A 22,882-nucleotide genomic window follows, 5' to 3' on the forward strand; every position below is an offset into this window, starting at 1 on the left:
TGGATAGTGGATGCTGCATTCTGGAGATTTCTTTCCTCCATTATAACAGGAAAATTAAAATTTTCACAAAGTTTACCATATACCTGAACACACTTGTTGTGCAAGACGGGAATGTCTTTGTTGAGAGAAGGTAACTTTCTAACTGTGTTCCAAATGCTGATGATAAACTGCATGTTTGGCTCATTTGACTTTGCTAATGTCTTTGGAAAGTAGTATTTGAAAATGTTTGAAATGGTTGAATGTTAAGAAGGCTGCATTTGTTAATTACATAAAGCTAGCCTTCATATTCTGGCTTAGCAATCCATCACCAGATTGTGTGTTGCAAACTTAGCATATTTATTTATTTTTAATCATATTGTTATGAGTTAAGTGCACTGGGCCTTATAATTTATGTTCAGGCCCAACATGAAAAGAAATTTACTGTGGCTCAACTGCAGCTGTCAAAGTTAGAGGTGTGGTAAGTAAAACAACAAACTATGAGGTGGTTGGCAGGTAGGAGTTAAAACTGTAATTCTTCAGTGCATTTCAAAATGTTCCGTTTCTCAAAGTGTTTAGGTAGTATGTATTTATCTTGATTCAGTTCTTCACATTCCTGCTTGTGTATAGTATTGTGTTGTACTGCTTAGTAAACACAGGCATTAAACAGTGCATCATATTACACATGGATATTTGTTGCTACTCTAGCTGTACCGTGGTATTTCTGTGAACTTTGCTACATTCTGGATTTGTTAGTTTAAGTACCTGGTGACCTGAACATTGTTAGTTTACGGTTTAGTTGTTTCACGCTGGAAACATAGCCATGTTATTTCAATTTAATAAATATTGCAACCTTATCAGGCTTGTACAAAAAATAATATTTTATGTATTAGCAGATTCTCACTTAATATTAGATTTTAGTTGAAATAAATTGCTCTCACCAAGCATATCCAACAAACTAAATGAAGTGGAGAAACACAGAAAAAGTTAAAAAAAACGTTAAATTCAAAGGTTAGTGCTTTCACATCAAACAAGATGCTTCCTCAGACCATAGAACATGAATTACATCACTTCCTTATATATATATATATTTGACAGTTAATCAATTAACAAATTAAATATTCCGCAGTAAACAAAACAGTAAATATATATATATATATATATATATATACACACACACAAATATCTAACATATAAAACATATTTGAAACATAAAATCAGCTCTATTTATTAAAATGTCTCACCTTTAAATATGGTTTAATTGATGTCCTAGCATTCAACCCTGGCCTCCGTTCTGCCTGAAATTCAGTTATCCGTTTAAGTTCGCACTGCTGTGTTTTAGTTTTTATGTCACCTAGCCTAGGACTTTCAATTATGCACTCCACTACTCTAAATGTAAAAGAATGGGTTGTATCATGGTGCATTACATGCTTAGCCAAAGCACTTCTTTCAGGTTCATTATTTTTAATAGCGGCCAAATGTTCCCTTACCCTCTCTCTAAGTGAGCGATTAGTAATGCCCACATAGAATGAGGCACAAACGGAGCAGACAGCTAAGTAGATCAAATTTCTGGTCATAGAACTGGCTTTGGCTCTAAACTTATAAACCTTTGAAGTAACAGTATGAATAAACATATTGTCACAATCAAACACCTTACAAATATTACACTGTCCACATGGTTCTAATCTAGAATCAACATGTGATATAGTTCTAACATTTTTGGGTTGACACAGAAGACTCTTCAAATTCCTTTTATTTTTAGCCAGATCAGGGTTTGTCCCCACTATATTGGACACCTCTGGATCTGACTAAAACATGAACCAGTTCCAAGTAATAATTTCCCGGACCTTACTTACACTATTAGAAAATTGTAGCCTAATAGGTACAGCATCCCTATTATGTCTGTTACTTACATCCTGAGAGGGATATTGAATTTCATTTGACATGTAAGGTTTAGCCCTAGTATGCCTCAAGCCCTTCATTTCACGATGGCCCTCATCTATTTCCTTGGGCTTATACGTGCCAACAATTAATTTTTAAATATTTCAATATCTTCACGAAATTTACCTTCTTCCATATCTAACCTTGATATACGCATAGCCTGACCCTTTATAATATTTTTATATATGTAAGATGGATGCATACTATCTCTAATCAAAATATTATTCCTACGACATGCCTAGTTATATAATTCAGTAGAGAAACCCCCTCTAGCAGTTTTCCTAATATTAACATCTAAAAAGCTCATAGAAAGAAACTGAATGGGTAAACTTCAGAAAACATGTGGTATTATCAAGAAATTTTAAAAAATCTACTAATCCATCCATTGAACCTGTTCAAACAAGCATAAGGTCATCAACAAATCTTCTGTAAAAGAAGATATGTTTAGTAAACATCCCGTTAGTTAATACAAAGTTTTCCTCCCAGTACACTAAAACCATATTGGCTTAGCTATTGGCACAGGGTGTACCCATAGCTATGTAATATAGTTGCAAATAGTATTTGTCATCAAACAAAAAAATATTGTTCTCCAAAATTAATTCAAGCAGCATGCATATAAAGTCAACTTTCTTCAAATCATATGTACTGTGACTGTTAAAATAAGCCTTAACTGCTTCTAACCCATATGAATGTGGTATAATTGTGAACAGCGAGTTCACATCTAAAGATACCAAATAGCTATACCTTAACTCTGAATTCTGATCATGCACCATTTGGTTTAGATCTAACACAAACTGTCGCGTATCTCTCAAAACATATGACGAACTATTCACTATAGGTCTCAAGTTCTTTTCAACATAAGTAAACAGTGAATATGTTAACTATCCCTGAACAGAAACTATTGGTCTAAAAGGTGGATGTTGTCTATTTTTATGCAATTTGGGTAAACCTTGAACGACCCGGGACTACAGGATTGATCACCATTAAATAGTCTAATAAAGCTTTTGAAATCAAATTACTTAAGTAACAATCATATAAAGATTTATAAACTCTGTTACAAAACAAGCCAATGTGTGATAATGTGACTTGTTTGTATACCTGAGTATCATTAGGCATACTAAGCATAGAGCCAGTATAATCCACCGTATTAAAAATGACAATTCCGCCACATTTGTCAACAGGACAAATGGTAATAAAACTATCATCTTGTAGATCACGTAAGGCTCTATATTCATTACCATTCAAGTTAAAAAAACTATCATTATTATTTCTATTATCATATTCAACAAGATGTTTCAATTGTACTTCGCATACATTACAAAAAGTGTCAAGAACAGAATGCAGCTCGGGAACAAACGTGCTTGTTTTTTTAAAACCAGTCCATTGTGTTTCATTGCCTTTAAATAACATTTTCAGCATGACATTGTGAGCAAACATTTTAATGTCCAAAACAGTGCTTACAAAGTCCAAATTGGACGCTGGTATGAATGTTAATCCACGTTTCAATAAAGATTCCTGACATATCAACATTTTCTTACCAGAAAAGTTAAATATTGGAGAATTCATGTTATCTGTAGATTCCACATCCATTTCAGGTCTTGACCAGAGCCTCTCTCCTGGGACGGAAGTCTCCTCTTCCTCCCTCTGCTCATATGCCTGGAAGCATCTATCTTCCGAAAAGGAAGAGTGGGAGATGAAAAAACCTGGGCTGTTGATTGTGTAAAATCTTTTTCTCTCTCAACTGAAGTGTCTGCATTGACATCCAGTGACTTAATACCTGCTGTATGATTAGATGTTAATATTGTACCAGAAGATTCAATTATGTGGTCATTATTTAAATTGTTATTCACAGAGGGTTTCTGCCCGAAGAACCCATCTGCAGTTCATTCACATTCACAGCCTCAGATGACTGACCATCGGAACCTGATTGAGTAGTTGCACCAACTTCATTCATAGAAGTAACATGAGTCTTTGGAGCGTTTCTCCCCGGGCCTCCGCTGAAAACAGGCTCTGTGGAACCTAGTCGGACATTCCCCGTCAACAAATGTTAAAAAAAAAAAAAAAAAAAAAAAGTCTTATTTACCTTCAGCCACTAAAAACACGGTCGTTAGAAAAGTCCCTCAGGGCTCACCAAGCATATGCAAAATAACATGATGGTATCAGATTTTTTGCAAATAAAAAGAGATTAATATTGAAATGAGCCAATTTTATATATTAGCTTTTTAAACCAAGAAAGTCCAACTGGGAAAGAATTTTACCATTTTCAGCATAGACATCGGGAGAAAAGCTCCAGTGATATTTACAACACAAAATTTTAGGATGAATGCATTCTAAATGATATAATGAAAATAAAGATTAAACAGTAAAATGTAGATACAGATTAGTAATAAACACGGACATGCTGATATTTACAATGACATACTGAACTGCTTATTCAGAATTTACAGTTGAATACAAGAAGTATTGGCATTCATGTAAGAATTTCAAAGGAGATTTGCTGTCAAAAGTAGTATGAAGAGATTGTGGTTTTTGTGTTTTTTTCTATAGTAGAGATAGTACAGGAAGAAGTTAGAAAAGAGTAAAACGGGACTGTTGAGCAACCAAGGATGTAGAAGTGGATGGGGAAAGTGTTTTTAAGTGAGTTCAGCCTGTGAATATGAAACAGTTGCAGAGTTTGGATGAGAGGAAGTGTTTTTTGTGTAGTTTCAAAATAACTGATATTGTGCAAGGTTGTGATTACATGGATTTTTGTGGATTTCTAGGAAAGCATAGTGAAAATGTAACATTGTAAAGTAATAGCTAAATAATAGGCACCATGAATTTTCCCCAAACATAAGTAAGTGCTAGGCTGGCTACCTTTGTGGGCCATTTTAAGCCTAGCCAAGTTCCCTTTTGTGCTTAAAATAACCTATCCCATTTAGTTATAGACTGGCCTCACCCATTTCATGGTTGATGATTATATATTTACCCATAATGAGAATAACTGGGATCATACCTTCGATAATTTGAGGTGGCCCATGCATAGGATAAAGCATTTAGGAGCTTCTTCTGTCCATTAGTAGCGCAGGGGCAGTCCTAAAGTACATTGTTTTTGGTTCACATCCATAGATCTAAGTTGCGCTTGAATATGGACAGGAATGAACTTTGTTTTATGTGAATAAGGAGTCTGTTCCAGAGCAGCTGTATCGTCTGCGAAAAATACTTGTCTCTCCAAATCATTCCATTGGTGTTGCAGAAGAGGTTCAGATCCCTACACCCAAGTATGTCTGATGCCATTTGACTTGCTGATGTGCAGTAAATCCAACAGCAATGGGTCGAAGAATGCCTTATATGCCAGACACAGGTCACATCTTAGCAGTCTGTAGAATACAGAGTATGGTGAAGAGGCTTTGAGTTGGTCTATATAGGACATGTTGTTTAGACCTTGTATACTTTTGGTATCTCTGTGGACATTCCAGTTGTTGCATGTGCCTGGGCAGATGCACGGCAAAGGGGGCATTATGTTCAATTACTGGCCCAAATATGCTTGAGTAAAGGGGACATTGACATTCCTAGATCTAGGCACAATATAGAAGGATTTTCTTACAATAACAAATACATGTTGGTCAAAAGGTAAGTCACTGTCCACATAAGTTCACTAATCCTGAGGAACTGTATCAATGCTTGGTGTATTGTTAATGTGGTAGTTTGTTGGGGTAGATGACTTCCCAAAGGATACAGTAATAATTATTTTGGCATTTTGTTTCAGTTCATGATTTTTGACACCAGTTATTTATTTGAGGCAGACCTTCCTCCATGTTGACCAAGTAATTTGGGGATGCATTGACTGCTCCTAGCTTGTAGTCATCCGTAAACTTAGTCAGCCAGAGCCCATTGACATTGGTTTTTATTTCAGAAAAGTAGATGCCAAATGGGTCCTCCCTTAAGCAGGGGAATGACATCTGTTCTGTCTTCACTTGGTACAACATTTGTATGGCGGCTGAGATTGAACAGTGTTGTTAGGAGTGTGGCTAAACTGTGCTTCATTCTATTTAAGATGCATTCAAGGATATTGTCAGGACCCATCAATGCAGTATTTTTAGCTTTTGATAGTACTTTTAGGACTTGTTCTTGTGTGATAGGTGGAGGCAAGTCAGTTTCAGGTATATCTTGAGGAACAGATGGAAGGGAGAGAGAGGTTAACTTAGAGCTAAATTTATCGGCCAGTAGTAGGTTTGCTACATGGTAACATTGATGTTCTTCATATTGATCACTATTGTAGTAGCCTTGGCTGTATGGATTATGTCCTGACAAAGATATAACAGCCGGCCAGCTTCCAAAGCTTAAGGTACTTTCCACACACCCAAACTGCCAAGCAGCTTGAGATGAGTAAAAGACAAGTTTGGGAGCAAAGCCATCCGATGCTTTACTGCAACTGAAGAGTACGCTCCAGTGAAGCTTATTGAAGATCAACTGTTGGCTCATGCTTTTCTTTGTTGGACAAAAGTTCCCTTTGGGGAAAAATCTTCCATTTTCTTAAATTTTGTTGATGCTTTATTACTTTCTTCTTAAGCAAAGTTACTTTAAAGGTAGGATCTGATGTTGTCCATTTCATTATGCATCACAAATGGGTCTTCAGATCCATCCTCCGATCCAAGCCGGCCAGTTCTCAGACATATGAACTGAGACTCAAACTCTTCCCTCTCCCATGATGCCTCATTCCCTTCAAACCCTCAGATCTTGTTTGATGCTATTACGGTCCAGACACGATTCTGAGCCTCTGCTTCCAAGGTAGCTAATTTTTCCCTGTTCTTTTCTTAAATTTGATCTCTACTTTCCTCTATTTTTCTCTTGCTTTAGTGTAGTGTAGTTCTGTCTCCCCTCCCTTAATGCTTCCAGTAGTTTTTTCACAGGTGTTATGTCCTTCCCACCCTTTCCTGGTTTCTCTCTCTCTCTCTCTCTCTTTAGTAGTTCTTTCTATTAAAAAAAAAAAGTTTACTCCTGTTTTGTAATTGTTTTAGGAAGTAGTGTTAGCATGTGACTGGCCTCTGTGTGTTAGCTCTGTCAGTGTGTGCGTGCGTGAGCGAGCTTGTCTGCTTAGTCATGTCATACATGCCAGAAAAACTTGCAGGTTTAAAAGATGTCTCTTGTGGGCATAAGATTCCCCAATCTGATGTCCACAAGAGGTGCATTTATTGCTTGGGCCCAGGGCATCTGGATATGCCTTGCGATGTCTGCCCAGCATTCAGTCCCAGGGCCCTGGCAGATAGGAAAAATAAGCTCATCCTCAGATGGCTTCTTCCTGCCTCTGGAGTCCAGACTCCTTCCCAGAAGAAGTGATCCCCCTCTGCTTCCCTGGGGACATCAGCTTCCACTTCTGAAAAGAGAAGGAAGTTATCAGAGCCATCTACTCTACTTTTCTCTCTGGATCCGAGTGGCCCCTCTGTTCCGGTGGAGTCGGCACTTTAGTCGGCACTGGCTAAACCTCCCGCCCTGTGAGGTCCATTGACCTCGGATCTGAGCGGTATCTCAGAGCCAGCTGAGGGTATCCAGATCCATAGCATCTGTTCTCCGGAGCAGACCACGAGCCACTCCAACCCATGTCATAGACCTTGGAGCCATACTCCACGATGGAATAAGTCTCCCTCCCCTGCCCAGACTGCCCAGACTGGTGCGTCACTGGTGCAGTCTACCCATTCTTTATTATCCTCTAGGTCATCTCTGCTGTCACGGCTCTCACACCCAGAAACGGATCAGATGATGAGGAGTTTCCTCAAAGCCCAGATCCAGCCAAGGATTTTGCCCTGTCCGACCCATGCTGGATCTGTGAGAGCTCCGACCCCAAATACTCAACCCCCTCCTCCTCTGATCCATCCGGTTCCGGAGTTGCAGGGCCTGGTGATCCCAAGTGGATCTGCGTCGGATCGGGGAATATCTTTTTCCCCAACAGTGTCCCAGACCATCTCGACTCTGATTTTATTGGAGCAGAGCAGGTTCTGGCTCCAAGGGATTGATGCCATGTCTTCAGAGTTGGTGTTGGCTCCTACTTTGTCCTTCTCTGAGCCGTCTCTTCCTCTGGGGACCTCGACCTTCAATAGCTGTGGCCCAGTGCATTCTGATGATTTCTTATCTGGGTTGGCTTCCTCTCTTTCCTCCTTAAGGGCTCCTGCATCATAGGTTGGTACTAGGCTATCGGCCATAGGGCCTATACAAGCCTAGCCATATCAATTCCCTGGCTATTTCTTCCCACACTATATACTTCCCTGGACCACTGTCTAGCAAGGCAACAGACGTGATCCCCATGGTGAATTTCCTTTCTCCCATCCAATCATCAAGGTTCCTTTTGAAGAGGGCCAAAGAGGTGCTCTGCTTGACATGTATGGGCAGTCTATTCCAGAGTCTGGGGAGTCTCTGGGTCAAGAACCTATCCCTCCAGCATGTTTTGTTTATTGTGATGACAAGGTTTAGATCCCTGAAGCATGTGGCTCTGAGGGATTGGGATTTCTTTAAGTGCAGCATGTCCAACAGCTCTGGGTTTGACATGGCCTTGTATATTAAGCAGACATTGCCTCGGAGTAGACGATATGCGACAGAGTATAGCTGGACTTTTTTAAGGTAGTCAGCATAGGGCATCTGCTTTAGGCCTGTGATTCTTTTAGTGAGGTATTTCTGCAGCCTTTGCAGTTGTTGCAGATGTCTTGAGAGGTACATACCAGATGGGGTGATGTATTCTGTAATGGGTCTAATGAGGGATGAGTACAGTGGGACAGTGACCTCCTTTTTCTCGATGAAAAGCCTTTAGAGAAAGATTTCCTGACTTGTGGCGATGTGGTTATTGAAGGTGAGACCACTGCCCACCTGTGTCCCTAAGTCTCTTATTACACTTTCAGTGTTTAGTGTACTGCCACCTATGTGGTAATTCACGGGTACATGTTTTTTCCCAAAGGGGATAACTATACATTTCTTGTCATTGAGCTTGAGCCCATGGCTCTGGCACCAAGCATCTGTTTCTGTAAGGCCCTTTTGTAGAGTATCCACATCATTTGGGGATTCAATAATGGCTCCCAGTTTGCAGTCATCTGCGAACTTTGTTAGCCAGAGTCCCTTAGTGTTGGTCTGTACTTCAGAGAAGTAGATGCCAAACAAGAGAGGTCCCAGGACTGAACCTTGAGGTACTCCACTTGTCACTTGTCTGGAGCTGGATTTTGGAGTCAGCTACTTTTACAGTGTGGGTTCTGTCAGTAAGCCAGTTGGCAACCCATCGAGTGACGTAGGGATTAATGCCCAGCTTAGTAAGTTTATCCTGTGATTCCATTGTGGGGGATGGTGTCAAAGGCCTTGGCGAGGTTCAGATAGGCTGTGTGTACTGCCTTACCCTCATCCACGGCTCTGGAGACTGATTTGAAGAAGTCAGTCAGGTTCAGGAGACAAGATCGGCGCTTCATGAACTCAAACTGTGTGGGGTCCAGTGTTTGAAGGTTGCCAATGTCTTTGTTTATAAGTTCCATGATAATACGTTCCATGGCCTTGCAGATCAGGCTTGTCAGACTGATGGGACGGTAGTTCCCGGGATCCAAGGTGGATCCCACCTTGTGGAGAGGGATAAATCTAGCTGTGCGCCACTCACTGGGCATGAAGTCTGAGGTGAGGGCATGATTCAACATGACACTTAGGTGAGGTACCAGTTCATTTTGTAGTTCATGTAGTACACAGCCCAAGATGTCACCTGGTCCCATGGATGCTGTATTCTTAGGTTTGGAGAGTGCGTTTTTTTACCTGTGTGACCGTTATTATCGGAATTTGGCAGTCTTCCGGTATTCAGATGGGCCATTTAGGGGGTGAGAGGGGGGGTGAAGTTGGCACTGAATCTGTCTGCCAGGATATTGGCAATATCCTTGGGATCAGTATACTTAATGACATTCTGTTGTAGCTCAGAGCAGATCTGAGCATTACCATTTAGATTCTTGACATAGTTATAGAATGCCTTGTGGTTGTCTTTGGAATCTTTGGCAATTTTATTTTCGTAACTAGGTTTGGAGGATTTGATGATGGATCTCATCTTCTTACTGAGGCTGGTAAGGGAGTTTTTTGCATCCTGGGATTTTCCTCTTTTCTGCAACAGATTCTTCCTTTTGTTGTAAAGTTTGTGGCAGGGGACCACCAAATTGGCTTCCTTTTTTTTTTTTGGAGGAGAGCATCTTGGTTCTGTTTGGGATGGCACGATTCATGCATGAGTGGATGTTCTCGTACAGTGCCTTAGTGTAGGACTCAGCAGTCGAACTTTCAGTTCCCGTCTGCATGGGTGTCATGAAGTTTGTAACGTTTGACTTGAGTAGCATGAAGTTGGCTTTGGAGAAGTTTTTTTATGGAGGTTACCTTACTGGGGGTGGGATGTGGATGTTAAGGGTGATTAGCTTATGATCTGACCTGACCAACGAGGGGGTGACCATAGATGTGGAGCATCGATTTCCCATGTTGGTAATGACCAGGTCTAGGATATTGGAGCCCCTGGTGGGATTATGGATTAGTTGATCCAGGGCATTAGAATTTATGAATTCCAAGAACCGTTGGGCAAAGGTGTCGGTACACGAGTAGTTTTCCCAGTTAATGGCAGGGTAGTTGAAATCACCCAGTATTAGGGTGTTTGGTTGTATATTAATATTTTCCAGTATGTTTAGAAAGGTGTAGTGAGAATGTTGGGGCATGGTGGGGATCTGTAGCAAGCTACAATTTGGATTGCAGTCTTACGTAGTGTTAGTTGCACCTGGAGAATTTCAGACACATTGTGTTGGGCAACTAACCTGGTGGTGTGAATATCCTTGGTGAATATGGACACTCCTCCACCTTTAGTGTTTCGATCCTGGTTTGGTGGCCGAAAAGTGTGGTAAGAGTTGTAGGCTGGTATTGCCAGGGTGCTCTCTGGAACCTTGAACCAGGTCTCAGTTACTGCATAAATATTGATGTTCTCCATTTTAGGAGTACCTCGAGAGAGTGCATTTTGAGGTTTAGACTTCTAGCATTGAGTAGCATTATCTTCAGATTTTGCATGCTTGTACCTGTTATGATGGTGGTTTTGTCCTTTGACCTTTGCCTAAAAAAGGGACTATAGGGGTGGCAAGAGCCTTAGCCAGTAACCTGAATCCCAGGGGCGACCGGTGCAGACCATTTATGGAAAAGCATTGTGGTCTGTCGATCATGTTGTCCCAGGCAGACAGATACTGGATCTCCTTTGAATGACCCCAGAAGCTTAGCCAATTGTTGAAGTCAATCATTTTGTCCTTATATTGTGGTATCATTCTGGGCGAAGGCAGGATGCTACTCAGGGCTATGGTCATACCTGCCTGGGCCACATAATTTGAGAGCTCTTCCATGTCTCTCTTCATGTAGTCCAGGGAGGTATGTCTCAAGTCATTCACTCCAACATGGACAATGACAGAGCCATATTTTTACTTGTTGTGGAGTAACTTGAGTGCATGAGTTATGTGTTTGGATCCTGGCACCCGACAGGCAGCCGACTGTAGTTTTTTCCTTGTTCAGCCGAGTGAGTGGGCCATCAGTGTGCCTGAGTATAGAGTCACCTATGACTAAAGTGTTGAGTACGTTGTGTTGTTTTAGGGGCTGTTGCTGGGTGGCACACTGGTGTTGTGAGCTATGTGACACTTTGATTGTGATTGGTGTTTTTCTTTCAGCTTCGGAGGTCCTTGTTGCTTGGGCAGGTTACAGTTGAGGGCCTCTGCATATGTGGATTTAGTGTTACTATGTGTGGGTGGTGTTGGTGTGAGTTTAGAAGGGTTATGTGTTGCTTGAGGTGTAGTGTGGGTGTTAACCATCTCCTCTTGACTGTCTAGCACAATCTTGGGTGGAAAGAGCTTTGCTTCCAGTTTGGCTATGCAAGTGCATCTCTCACAGGTTGTAGTGTTGGGTGGTAGGAGGAGAGGGTTGTCTGTGTATATGAGGCAATTGCTGCATTGCCCCAGTATTATCAGATTCACCAGGTGGACAGGAGAAATCACCGGAAGCTGACCCTTGGACATGCCTGGTTTGGTGCTTTTTTTTGAAAAGTACAGGAGCTGTTTTCCCTTACCCTAGCAAAGTACTTTGCAATTATAGGCTGTTTGGTGCCTATGATTAATTTCTCCTTATTTATAAGGAGAGTTGAGTGCTTGTATCAGTTTAAGGCTTCCTAGTGCTTTCCAGCAGGTATTAGAGCAAGTGCTAGTCACAGGGATGCTTAAAGGTAAGATGAAAAAAAATGGTTTATCCTAAACCGTGCAGTGTGCGCTAGAGAAGTTAGATGTGAAAGTAGGTAACTTAAGATCTGAAGTAGGAACTTCATTTGTCAGCAACCTGTGGGTCTTGATCAGATATCGGATCCGAGCCGGCAACTTGTTTCATAGCTAATGGATCCGAGCTCCTAGCTCCTCCCCTCACCCATAATCCCCTGCCAACCCTCCATGACCTCAGATCTAGTTTGCCGCGCTTGTGGATGGCTGGATTCCTTTGAGCTCTTAGCAAATTTGTCACTTAAGTGTAAATTTATTCAACTTTCCTCTATCGTTAACTTTAAAAAGTGTGAAAGAGTCAGGTTCCCTGCATTTTATATTTTTTATATAGTTTTTTCCCACCCTTCGCTGGTCGTTAGTGAGTGTGTGTGTGTTTGTGTTTTGGGGCCTGTGTGTTTGTGTAGTACTTTTTTTCTTCAAGTATGGCTGAGGCCCCAAAAGCCATTTTTTCAAAATGTACCGAGTGTGGCCATAAGCTCTCCCCGGCTGATGGCCACACTCGGTGCATTCGGTGCCTTGGGGTTGAACACCTCTCCTCAGGCTGTACCATTTGTGCAGCGTTCAACCCCAGGGCACTGAAAGAGCGGAGGTCGAAGCTGGTCCTGGCGGGACTTTTGCCCCCGGACCCGGCTCCGGCCTCCGCTGCTCCCGTGGCACTACCACAGGCTGTGGTCATTGCAACTCCTGCCCCCCTTCCTCCAGCCGGGACTCAAACTCCCGCTCAAGCGCCGGAGGACAGGGAGGCTAGGAGGGAGAAACAGAGGGAGAAGCACCACAAGCTGCAGGCCGAGGCCTCTGCTTCGGCCCTGCCAGCTAAGCGGGCTTCTCCCTCCACAGCTTCTAGGTCTCCTCCTCCTCTGCTCCGATCTCCTTGCTTCTCCCCAGGGCTCGAGGAGGAGGAGGCCCGATCTCCATCGAGGTCATCGAGGCGGCATTCCAGGTCTGCCTCGGTGGCCTCATCGAGATCAACTTTCAGTATGTCAGATGCAGACTTGGACTGGATGATGCGAAGGTTCATCCAGGCCCAGCTGCAGATGGGAGTGCTCATGCCTCGACACCCTTTTTTGCTCCAATTGCTCCTTCTCCAACCCGCTACCCGGGTTCGGAGTGTTTGGAGCCAGGCAGCGTCAGAGCCAGGGGTGGGTCGGCGCTGACAATACTTGGAACTTCGGATCCGACCCTGCACTCGAGTTTGTCGGATCCAACCTCTCAGAGCCGTGGGCCAAGTTTCGGATCCGAGGGATTCAGTGTGCCTTCGGCTCCGTCCAGGTCGGAGCACACTGGTCCTTCGGATCCGATGGTCTCGGCGCCAATCCCTTCATCGGATCCGAGTGGGAGTCAGCTCTCGGAGCCCAGGGAGAGCGGTTCCCCCTCGGTCTTCGATGTAGTGGAGAGGGCTCTGTCGAGAACATCCGGACCCCCGGCCCTTGTCTCGGCTCCACCCTGCACTCCTTCTCTGCTGGGCCAGGCTTCCATCACCCGGCCACAGGGACAGCCTGCTTCGATGTCCCAGGTTGTTCCATTGGAACAGGATGTTGCTGGCGAGACCACCTCGGACAGCCCCCCCCCGAGGAAGTGCCTCGTAAGTACAAGTGTAAGAGGAGGCACGTGGACTCCCCTGAGTCCTTAACTGAGGACACGGACTTGGATGAAGGGGAAGGCTCCCCAAGATCACCCCCTGAGAATCTCTCCTTTGGAGACATCATGGAAATGCTTAGGGTCAGAGGTGGGTGGTCTGCCCCCAAGGCTTCCTCTGACGAGTCTGTGTTTCTGGAGGCATTCGAAGCAGGCCCATCTACCTCTTGGGTGTCCCCTCCTGCCGACCCCGTGGTGGACCTTATTACCACCAGGGCGTGGAAGGACGCGGACACCGTGGAGCCAGTCCCCAAATGCCCGGGCAGGATACTGAGCCCCCCCGCAGACTGGTCTCACTGGAGCAAGGGTCTCGCCGTAGATGCCATGTTGACGACGGCAGCCACGAAGAGGGAACTAGCTCAGGAGAGCCCCTCAGTCCATCCACCAAGCAAGGAGTCCCGCTCGATGGACCACTTAGGGAAGCGAGTTTTTAGTTCAGCGACCTTTTCGGTAAGGTCTCTGAACTATGTGGCACACGTCATCAGGATGCAGCGGGATCTTATCAAAGAATACGCTGCCTCTCCCCCTGAGTCCATGTCAGCGGAGGACAAACAGTTGTACTCCACCCGAATGGCCACTCTGAGATCTATTTCAAATACCTCTATGCGGCTATTGTCCCACGCCACTGAGGGAGCCGCTAGAGCTAGCGAAGCGGGCCTAGTCATGAGACGTCAGGCCTGGCTCCGTCATTGTGACTTTGCGAAGCCTTTTAAAGCATCCTTTGCAAACACCCCTTTCGATGGTTCTGCCCTGTTTGGCAAAACGGTGCGCGAGACACTAGTCCAGAGTGAGAAGAACGGGAAGACGTCTGCCGTCAGAGTCCGCTTCTCTGCTCCCCAGTGGTCCTTTTCGAAGAACCAAAAGGGTCAGAAGAAGATGTGGTTCCGGAAATCGCAACACTCCCAGCCCACTCCGGACAACCAGTCCTTCCGTGGCAGAGGAGGACAGGGAGGACGCCACCCCAGGGGCAGAGGGGCTCCGAGGAACTTTGGGTCCAGAGAACCTTTCTCTGACCGGCCCACGAAGCAGCCCTGAAGGGTTACCCGGCTGCTCCACTCTGGAGGCAGTCGGGGGGCGCTTCTCGGAGCACCTAGCGGCATGGGAGTCCATCACGACAGACCGCTGGGTGCTTCGAATTATATCCAGAGGATACAAAATTCCATTACTTCATGTCCCTAAATTCAAGAACCTCCCCGATGTACCACCCGATCAGAGGGAGGCTGCAGCCGCAGAGATTCAGCAGCTGCTAGAAAAAAGAGCCATCCAACCTGTCCCCCAAGACCAGCTCGGATTAGGGTTCTACTCCAGGTTCTTTTTGGTGCCAAAAAAGACGGGGGACTCGAGACCAATTCTAGACCTGTCCCGTTTGAACCTGTCGGTAACCAAGGAAAAATTCCGAATGGTCACTCTTCAATCTATTCTTCCCCTTCTAAGGGAGAACGATTGGATGTGCTCTATAGACCTCAAGGATGCGTACTACCACATTCTAATGGACAGATGATCCAGGAGGTTTCTCCGCTTCCGGCTGGGAGCCAGTCACTACCAGTTCAGGGTCCTTCCCTTTGGCCTCACCACAGCCCCCAGGGTGTTCACCAAAGTATTAGCAGTGATAGCGGCCCATGTGAGACTCCAGGAATGCAGGTCTTCCCGTACCTGGACGACTGGCTCCTGACCGCCCCAACAAGGCATCTACTTTGCTCAGCCAGAGATTTCTTTCTCCGCCTAGTCCCCCAATTAGGCATCACCATCAATGCTGACAAATCTTTTCTGGCCCCGACACAAGTCATAGAATTTATAGGAGCCAGAATAGACACCAGAGATCTACGAGCCTTCCTGACGTCGGAACGACTACGAAATTTGCAACTTCATGTGCGGGCCATCCTCCAGTCAGAAGCACCACTGGCGGAATTGGTCCTGAGGGCGCTGGGCTCCATGGTGGCAGTGATAACGCTCCCTTCCATGCGCCCGAGGGTACTGCAGTGGACCCTTCTAGTACAATGGTCCTTTCTGTCCTTTCCTCTCCATCACCCCATCGCTATCAGCAAGGCTTGCAGGAGGGCCTTATTATGGTGGCTTCATGCTCCGGATCTCCATATGGGCCGACCCTTTTGCACCTCTTGCCACGGTGACCACGGACACCTCCCGCCTCGGGTGGGGGGCATTATTCAGGCAGGACCATCCAAGGCACGTGGAACGATACAGAGACCTCCATGCATATCAACGTTCTGGAGATGAGAGTGGTGCTGTACGCGTTGCAAGCACTTCAGAATCTCCTCCCCGTAGGAACTATTGCAATTCAGTCGGACATGTCTGTTGTCTGGTACATTAACAAACAGGGGGGAACCAGGTCTTACCCTCTATGCCGCGAAGCCATGAGAGTGTGGGAATGGGCAGTTTCCACCAACCACTTTCTGATTGCAACGCACATTCCGGGGCGGGCCAACATCCTAGCGGACAAATTCAGCCGCACCCTTCTTACCCCTTATGAGTGGTCTCTCAACCCACTAGTAGTGAAGCAGATATTCGCAATATGGGGGCAACCCTGCTGTGATCTTTTTGCCTCTCCCTCAAACACCAAATGCGACAATTTCTTCGCTCTGATTCCCCCTCCAGGGGAAACTCCAAGAGACGCTCTGGTGCATGCTTGGCTGCCTGGTCTACTTTATGCCTATCCTCCTCTACCCCTGATGCTGCAGCTCTTACAGAAAGCCTCGCGGTTGGGGAGCAGGATGATCCTCATTGCCCCATTCTGGCCTCGGCAAATTTGGATGTCCTTCATGGATGCATCTGCAGTCATAACAAATGGGTTGTCCTGTCGTCAGGCAGCCCTTCGGTCGGCCGGATTCCATAGTCTGGGTCCGCCGCTGATGTCGCACTTCACCCACTTCATCCGACGCCATCTCTCTGTGGGTATATAAAGGCATCAGCGGACTCCCCTCCTCTTGCCTTCTCTTGCAAGCAGCAACAAGCAGCACCAAGCAGCGGGCCAGGTCGGGGTCGGTCAGATCATTAGATTACTATATACTATAACTACCTTCCAGCTTACTAAGACTAAGTTTCTTCTCTTTCTTGCAGCCGAAAAAGATGTCAGAAAAATCAAAGGAAACAAATAACTTGTAAAAAACAAATAAAATACTTTACTCTTTTTTATTTACACTTGCTGCCTTGCGGCAGCCTGAGCAGCCTGTGCAGCCTGTGCTTTTCAGGCTCCCTTCAACCGTTCCCTAACCTGTGGTCTCACCTAGTGAATCCCCCCCTGGATTCTGGATCCCAGTCCGAATCTAATCTCCCATCCGTCTGGCTTGCCGACCCCAAATCTGGACAGTCTGAAGCTGACAGCTTGGTTGCTCCAGTTCCACTGCTAGTTAGGACTCCCGGTATCTCTTCACCAGTCAAAGCCATCCTCGTGGCAGCGCATAAACCTTCCACCAGGAAAGTGTACCGCAGTAAATGGAAACGTTTCTCCGTCTGGGCAGAGCATCATAATCTAGATCTCTTTATGGCTCCTCTTCCATCCATACTAGACTTCCTAACCAAACTTTTTTAGGAAGGCGCTAGTTGCTCAACTGTCAAAGTACAATTGGCTGCCATCTCCCATGACCATGTCGGCCAAATTGTGTAAAACCTTTCTCAAGGGCACCTTTTTGCTTAGACACCCTATAAAAGAAGCCATACCCCCTTGGGATCTTTCACTAGTTCTTCAAGCCCTGACTGCTCCACCATTTGAACCTGCTGCTTCAGTGGATCTCAAATACTTGTCCTGGAAATCAGCATTCCTTGTAGCCATTACTTCAGCGAAAAGAGTTTCGGAGCTTCAAGCTCTTTCTGTGAAACCTCCGTACTTGATCTTTCATCCGGACAGAGTGTACCTCAGGACCAATCCCACCTTCCTTCCCAAAATAGCATCAGAAACCAATATAAATCAATCCATAAATCTACCGGTCTTCTTTCCTAAATATCAGAATAAAGGCGAGTACAAGCTGCATTCATTAGATGTTCATAGGCAGCTGCGTTTTTATACTCATAGAACCGCTGGTCACAGGCAATCCGACCAGCTGTTCATTTCCTTTGCCAAATTTAATTTGGGGAAAGCAGTATCAAAAATCTCCTTGTCACGCTGGATTTCCCAATGTATTCTTTTAGCGTACCAAGCTTCTGGGAGACCCGCACCTGAAGGAGTTTGTGCACATTCCACTCGCTCCATCTCTACTTCTGCGGCCTTGAAATCTAGAGTTCCGTTGGATGATATTTGTTCGGCAGCCACTTGGGCCTCATCTCATACCTTTATTAACCACTACAAACTAGACGTAATTTCTAGAGGGAGAGCATCCTTTGGCTCTGCGGTGCTCCGCAATATCCTTCCATGATGGCCACCCAAGATTCAGGTAGCTGGGGACTCTGTCCCACAGGTTGCTGACAAATGAAGTCCCTACTTCAGATTAAGAAGTTATGTACTCACCATAACGTTCCATCTGAGTAGGTGGCTTCATTTGTCTGCAACCATCCCCCCCACCTTTCCCCTGGCCTTCAGTGGATCTATGTGAGTTGTTTTATTGGAATACCCTTTTTGGGTATCTATAGAGGGGCAAACTTGATCTGAGGTCATGGAGGGTTGGCAGGGGATTATGGGTGAGGGGAGGAGCTAGGAGCTCGTATCCATTAGCTATGAAACAAGTTGCCGTCTCAGATCCGATATCGGATCCAAGACCCACAGGTTGCAGACAAATGAAGCCACCTACTCAGATGGAACGTTATTGTGAGTGCATAACTTCTTATTTTACCTGTGTAAAAAGTTAAGTTTTAGTGGAGAGTCACCAATTTAAAACAGCAAGATAGATTGAAAGGGGGCGATCACTTTTGTATTCCGGTACTATGGAAAACAGTAGAATGGCCAATAAATTTAAATAGTTGAAGGGGAGTGATTTCACAAAATGATAATTTTCTGCTTACTCACACAAGCCAGTGAAAGCAGAGAGGAAATGAGATATATGGTCAAATTAACATAAGAGGCAGGCAACTAGAAAGACAGTGGTATTTAAGAACACGACAGTGACAGGGTGGGGGAGTGGGGAAAAATTCTGCCTGACTCTCAAGAGTCAGAGCTGTGGTGTTTTTTGAAGTTTTAATATGCAGTTAAAAGCAGAATACAAGTAAAACACAAGGTAAAGATAACAAATCACAGTATTCAAAATATAAAAAGGCAATAAACTAATACAAATACGACAAATAAAAAGCAAACTAACCTTTCCTTCACAGCAAAGTGTAGCAGAGTCTGGGTGAGTCTTTCTAGTAAAGCCTCGTGGGCTCACCCTGCATCCTCTGCATTCCAGGCTGCAGAGAGAGCTTTTTCAATTTTGCGAGACATAATCCCTCATCCAGCAGGCCCTGCCCAATCCTTGATGGATCGAAGCATTGCTCTTCCCCTTCTGATCCGTGGTCAGCCCCACCTGGAGAGCCTCCAGCCAACCCCTCAACAAGGGTTTCCCCTGTCTTCCAAGTCTTCCCCTGAGTACCCTGTAGAGGAGGTTCCCCAGAAGCTTTGGTGCAAGAGGAAGCACATTGAATCCTCCTTGGAGTCTTTAACAGAGGACACCGACTTCAGTGAAGGGGAAGGTTCACCCTCGATCTCCACTCGATGATATCTCCTTTGGAGATATTTTAGAACTCCTGAAGCAAAAGGGTCGATGGTCTCCTTGATCCGCTTCCTCAGAGGAGGCAGCGTTACTGGAGGCATTTGGGATAGGACTATCTACATCCTAGGTGACCCTCTCCAGCAGGCCAACTTATTGATCTTGTAGCCTGCCGGGCTTGGAAGGAGCCTGATACTAAAGAACCAATCCCCAAATGTCCAGAAAAGTAACTTAGTCCCCCCAAGGATCGTCCTTTCTGGAGCAGAGGGGTCCCGGTTGATGCCATTGTGGAGTCTCCAGCCACTATAAAGGGAGCTCGCCGAACAGAGCTCTTCTGTCCATCCCCCAAACAAGGAGTCCTGGGCCCTGGACAGACATGGGAATCGAGTGTATGCTTTAGCTACTTTTTTGCTGAGAATATTGAATTATCTGGCATGTTTTACTCTCCTCCCGAGAGACCTAGTAAAGGAACTTTCCACATCTCTGGGGCAGTCATCAGAAGAAACCTTCAAGAAGTTTTCCACACAGCTGAGCACTCTGGCTTTAATTGCCAATTCCTCAGTTAGGCTAATCTCCCATGAAGCGGAGGGGACCTCATGAGTGGCTGGTTCAGGCATAGCCCTCAGACGGTATGCCTGGAATGAGACTATGCAGGTTTGCAGATCCCTTCAAATCGTCATTTATTTAATGCCCCTTTCGACGGTTACTCTTTGTTCGGACTGTCAGTTAAGGAAACCCTTACCCACAGCGAACAGTAGGGCAAGACTTTATCTGCCATAGGGATCAAGTTTTCTTCCCCGCAACAGAGCATTTCTGCGAACCAACAGAGTGGGAAGAAGATGTGGTTCTGCAAATCACAAGCAGCCTTCCCAGATTCACAGGATGATTCCTGTTCCAGAGGGAGAGGATTCAATGGTTGACGCTGCCTTAGAGGCGGGGGGGGGAGTCCACAGAATCAGGGCTTCAGAGAACCCTTCTTGGACAAGCCTTCTTGGACAAGCCCTTTCAGCTCCCCTGAAGTGCTGCCCAACTGTCCTGCTCTGGTGGCAGTCGAGGACAGATTTTTTCTACACCCTGCAGCCTGGACAAACATAACAAACAATGCTTGGGTGTTGAACATTAAATTCAGAGGCTACTATATTCCATTTTCCCTACCAGCTCCTCTTTCAAGCGAGTGCCTGCCCGATGTGCCACTCAGTCAGAGGGAGAATGCCCTTCTGGAAGTACAAAACCTTCCAGACAAAAGAGCCATCAGCTGATCCCACCGAACAATGCAGATGCTGAACTTACTCATGCTTCTTTTTGGTGATAAAGAAGACCGGGGACCTCCAACCCATTCTGGATCTCAACAGTTTGAATCTGTTTGTCAGAAATACAAAGTTCCACATGGTTACAGTGCAGTCCATTCTGCCGCTGTTGTGCAAGGATGACTGGATGTGCCCAGTAGATCTCCAGGATGCGTACTGTTATATTAAAATAGACAAGCACTCCAGGAGATTTCTGCTCTTCTGGGTGGGAGATGATCATTACCAGTTCAGAGCTCTGTCCTTTGGTCTCAGCACAGCCTCCTGGGTATTCACCAAGTGCATGGCAGTGGTTGCAGCGTATCTCCTTCTGCAAGTTTTCCATATGTTCCCCTACCTGGACAGTTGGTTCCTAACAGCACCCACAAGTCATCAACTACTTTGGCAGTTCTTGTGATGTTACGTCTGTTTCTTCACTTGGGAATCACAATCAACATGACAAAATCCATGATGGTCCCATTTCAGGCCACTGAATTAATTGGAACCCAGTTGAAAACGGTAACAAAATTTGCTGCTCTTCCCCCACAATGGATATCATCGCTCCGGCAACAGGTTCAATACTTACCAGACACGTTGTCTCCTTCAGTTTATTTGATTCTCCTAGCCTTGGGTTCCATGTTAGCTGCCAATCCTTATGGTGCTGTTAACCAGGTTCTTCATGCGAATTCTTCAGTGGACCCTGGCTGTTCAGTGATCCATTGGGTGTTGCACGTTATTTACCCTGATCAGGCTTACTCCAATTTGCAGACGTCATCTACAGTGGTGGATGCTCATGGACAGTCTTCACTTAGGCAGGCCCTTTGTCCTTCCACCTCAGTCAGCCACAGTGACAACGAATGCCGCCCTCTTGGTGTGGAGGTGGGAGCATTTTTAGGAATGGATGGTCCAAGGCACGTGGTCCCCCTCAGAGACCAAATGTCACATAAACGTTCTGTAGATGAGCAGTCCTCCTCATGTTGCAAGCCATTCCGGACTGCCTCCCACTGGGAACAGTTGCAGTCATGACTGGCAGTATGTCAGTGGAATGGTGCATCAACAAGCAGAGGGGAACCAGGTCATACCGGCTCTGCAGAGAGGCGATGAGAGTTTGGGAATGGGCAGTGACTTCAAACTGCTTTCTCAATGGAATGCACATCCCGGGGGAAATCCAACTTTCTGGTGGACAAGTTGAGCAGGTCTATTTTGAGTCCTCACGAATGGTTTCTGAACCAGTCAGTAGCGAACAAGATTTTTCAGCTGTTGGGGCCAACCTTGCTATGACCTGGTTGACTCTCTCATAAACAACAAATGCAGCATGTACTTCAGTCTGATCCCTCCAGCTAGGAATGCTGTATATCAAAGGAAAAACAACTTCAAAATGATCAACACATGGCAGATTCAGATTAAGGTACTTTAATCTTGCAGCAAGGAGACAAAAACGTGCTAATACAGAGTTTGTCTAATTAGAATCAGGAAGTGAAGCTATTCTTATACATTTCTTACAAGGCATTGCCTACTAAGCTGACTTAATAAATCACAAGTTCTTTCAATATTATTTCACAGCAGCTGTTTGTCCATGATTTTCTGCTGGCATATCAAGTTTACAAAAAAACTTCCTAAGAAAAACAATGTGGCCTTGATGACAACCGGTCAGATATGTCTTCTCACTACACAGTGTTACCATTCAAGGTACTATGGCTAATTTGAGCACAAAGCAAGTACAGATTATACTTCATTTCTTCAAGCAATCATTGTCTAACTGTATCTAGTTTTTCTGCAGCTGTGCATGTTCTCATAACACGAACAGAGCTGATTGTTCAAGTTCAGTAACATTATAGAAAACAGTACCTAGCAGATAATCACTTGCTTCTCAGTACATTTCCAAAAGGCATAAATATGAATTTTGCTGTGCTAGCAAATACTAGGTCAGAGAGCATCTTGCAATTTCAGAAGGCATACTGCAGTTTGAAAAAGCATCTTATAATTTCATACAGAATTAAGCTGTACATAAAATAGAATGAAATGTGTTAACCCTTTTAGCTTCTAATAAGCACTAAACATATACATTAATACATATTTTTCTAACATTCCCCCCCCTGTTAATACTTTTTATTCTATTTTCAAAAGCATAAACAGCTTGCTTCTTCTCCTAACC

At 44.9% G+C, this 22,882-nt stretch overlaps 1 protein-coding gene across 2 annotated transcripts in view; it reads left to right on the forward strand.

Annotated features, from left to right (window-relative positions):
- NADK2 (NAD kinase 2, mitochondrial) overlaps nucleotides 1-22,882 on the forward strand; it is a 1,215,936-nt gene that overhangs the window by 713,187 nt on the left and 479,867 nt on the right. The gene's annotated exons all lie outside the window — the stretch shown is intronic.

Source organism: Protopterus annectens, chromosome 1.part0, assembly GCF_019279795.1.
Source record: "Protopterus annectens isolate FY-2018-M chromosome 1.part0, PAN1.0, whole genome shotgun sequence".
In the NCBI taxonomy this organism is placed as follows: domain Eukaryota; kingdom Metazoa; phylum Chordata; order Ceratodontiformes; family Protopteridae; genus Protopterus; species Protopterus annectens.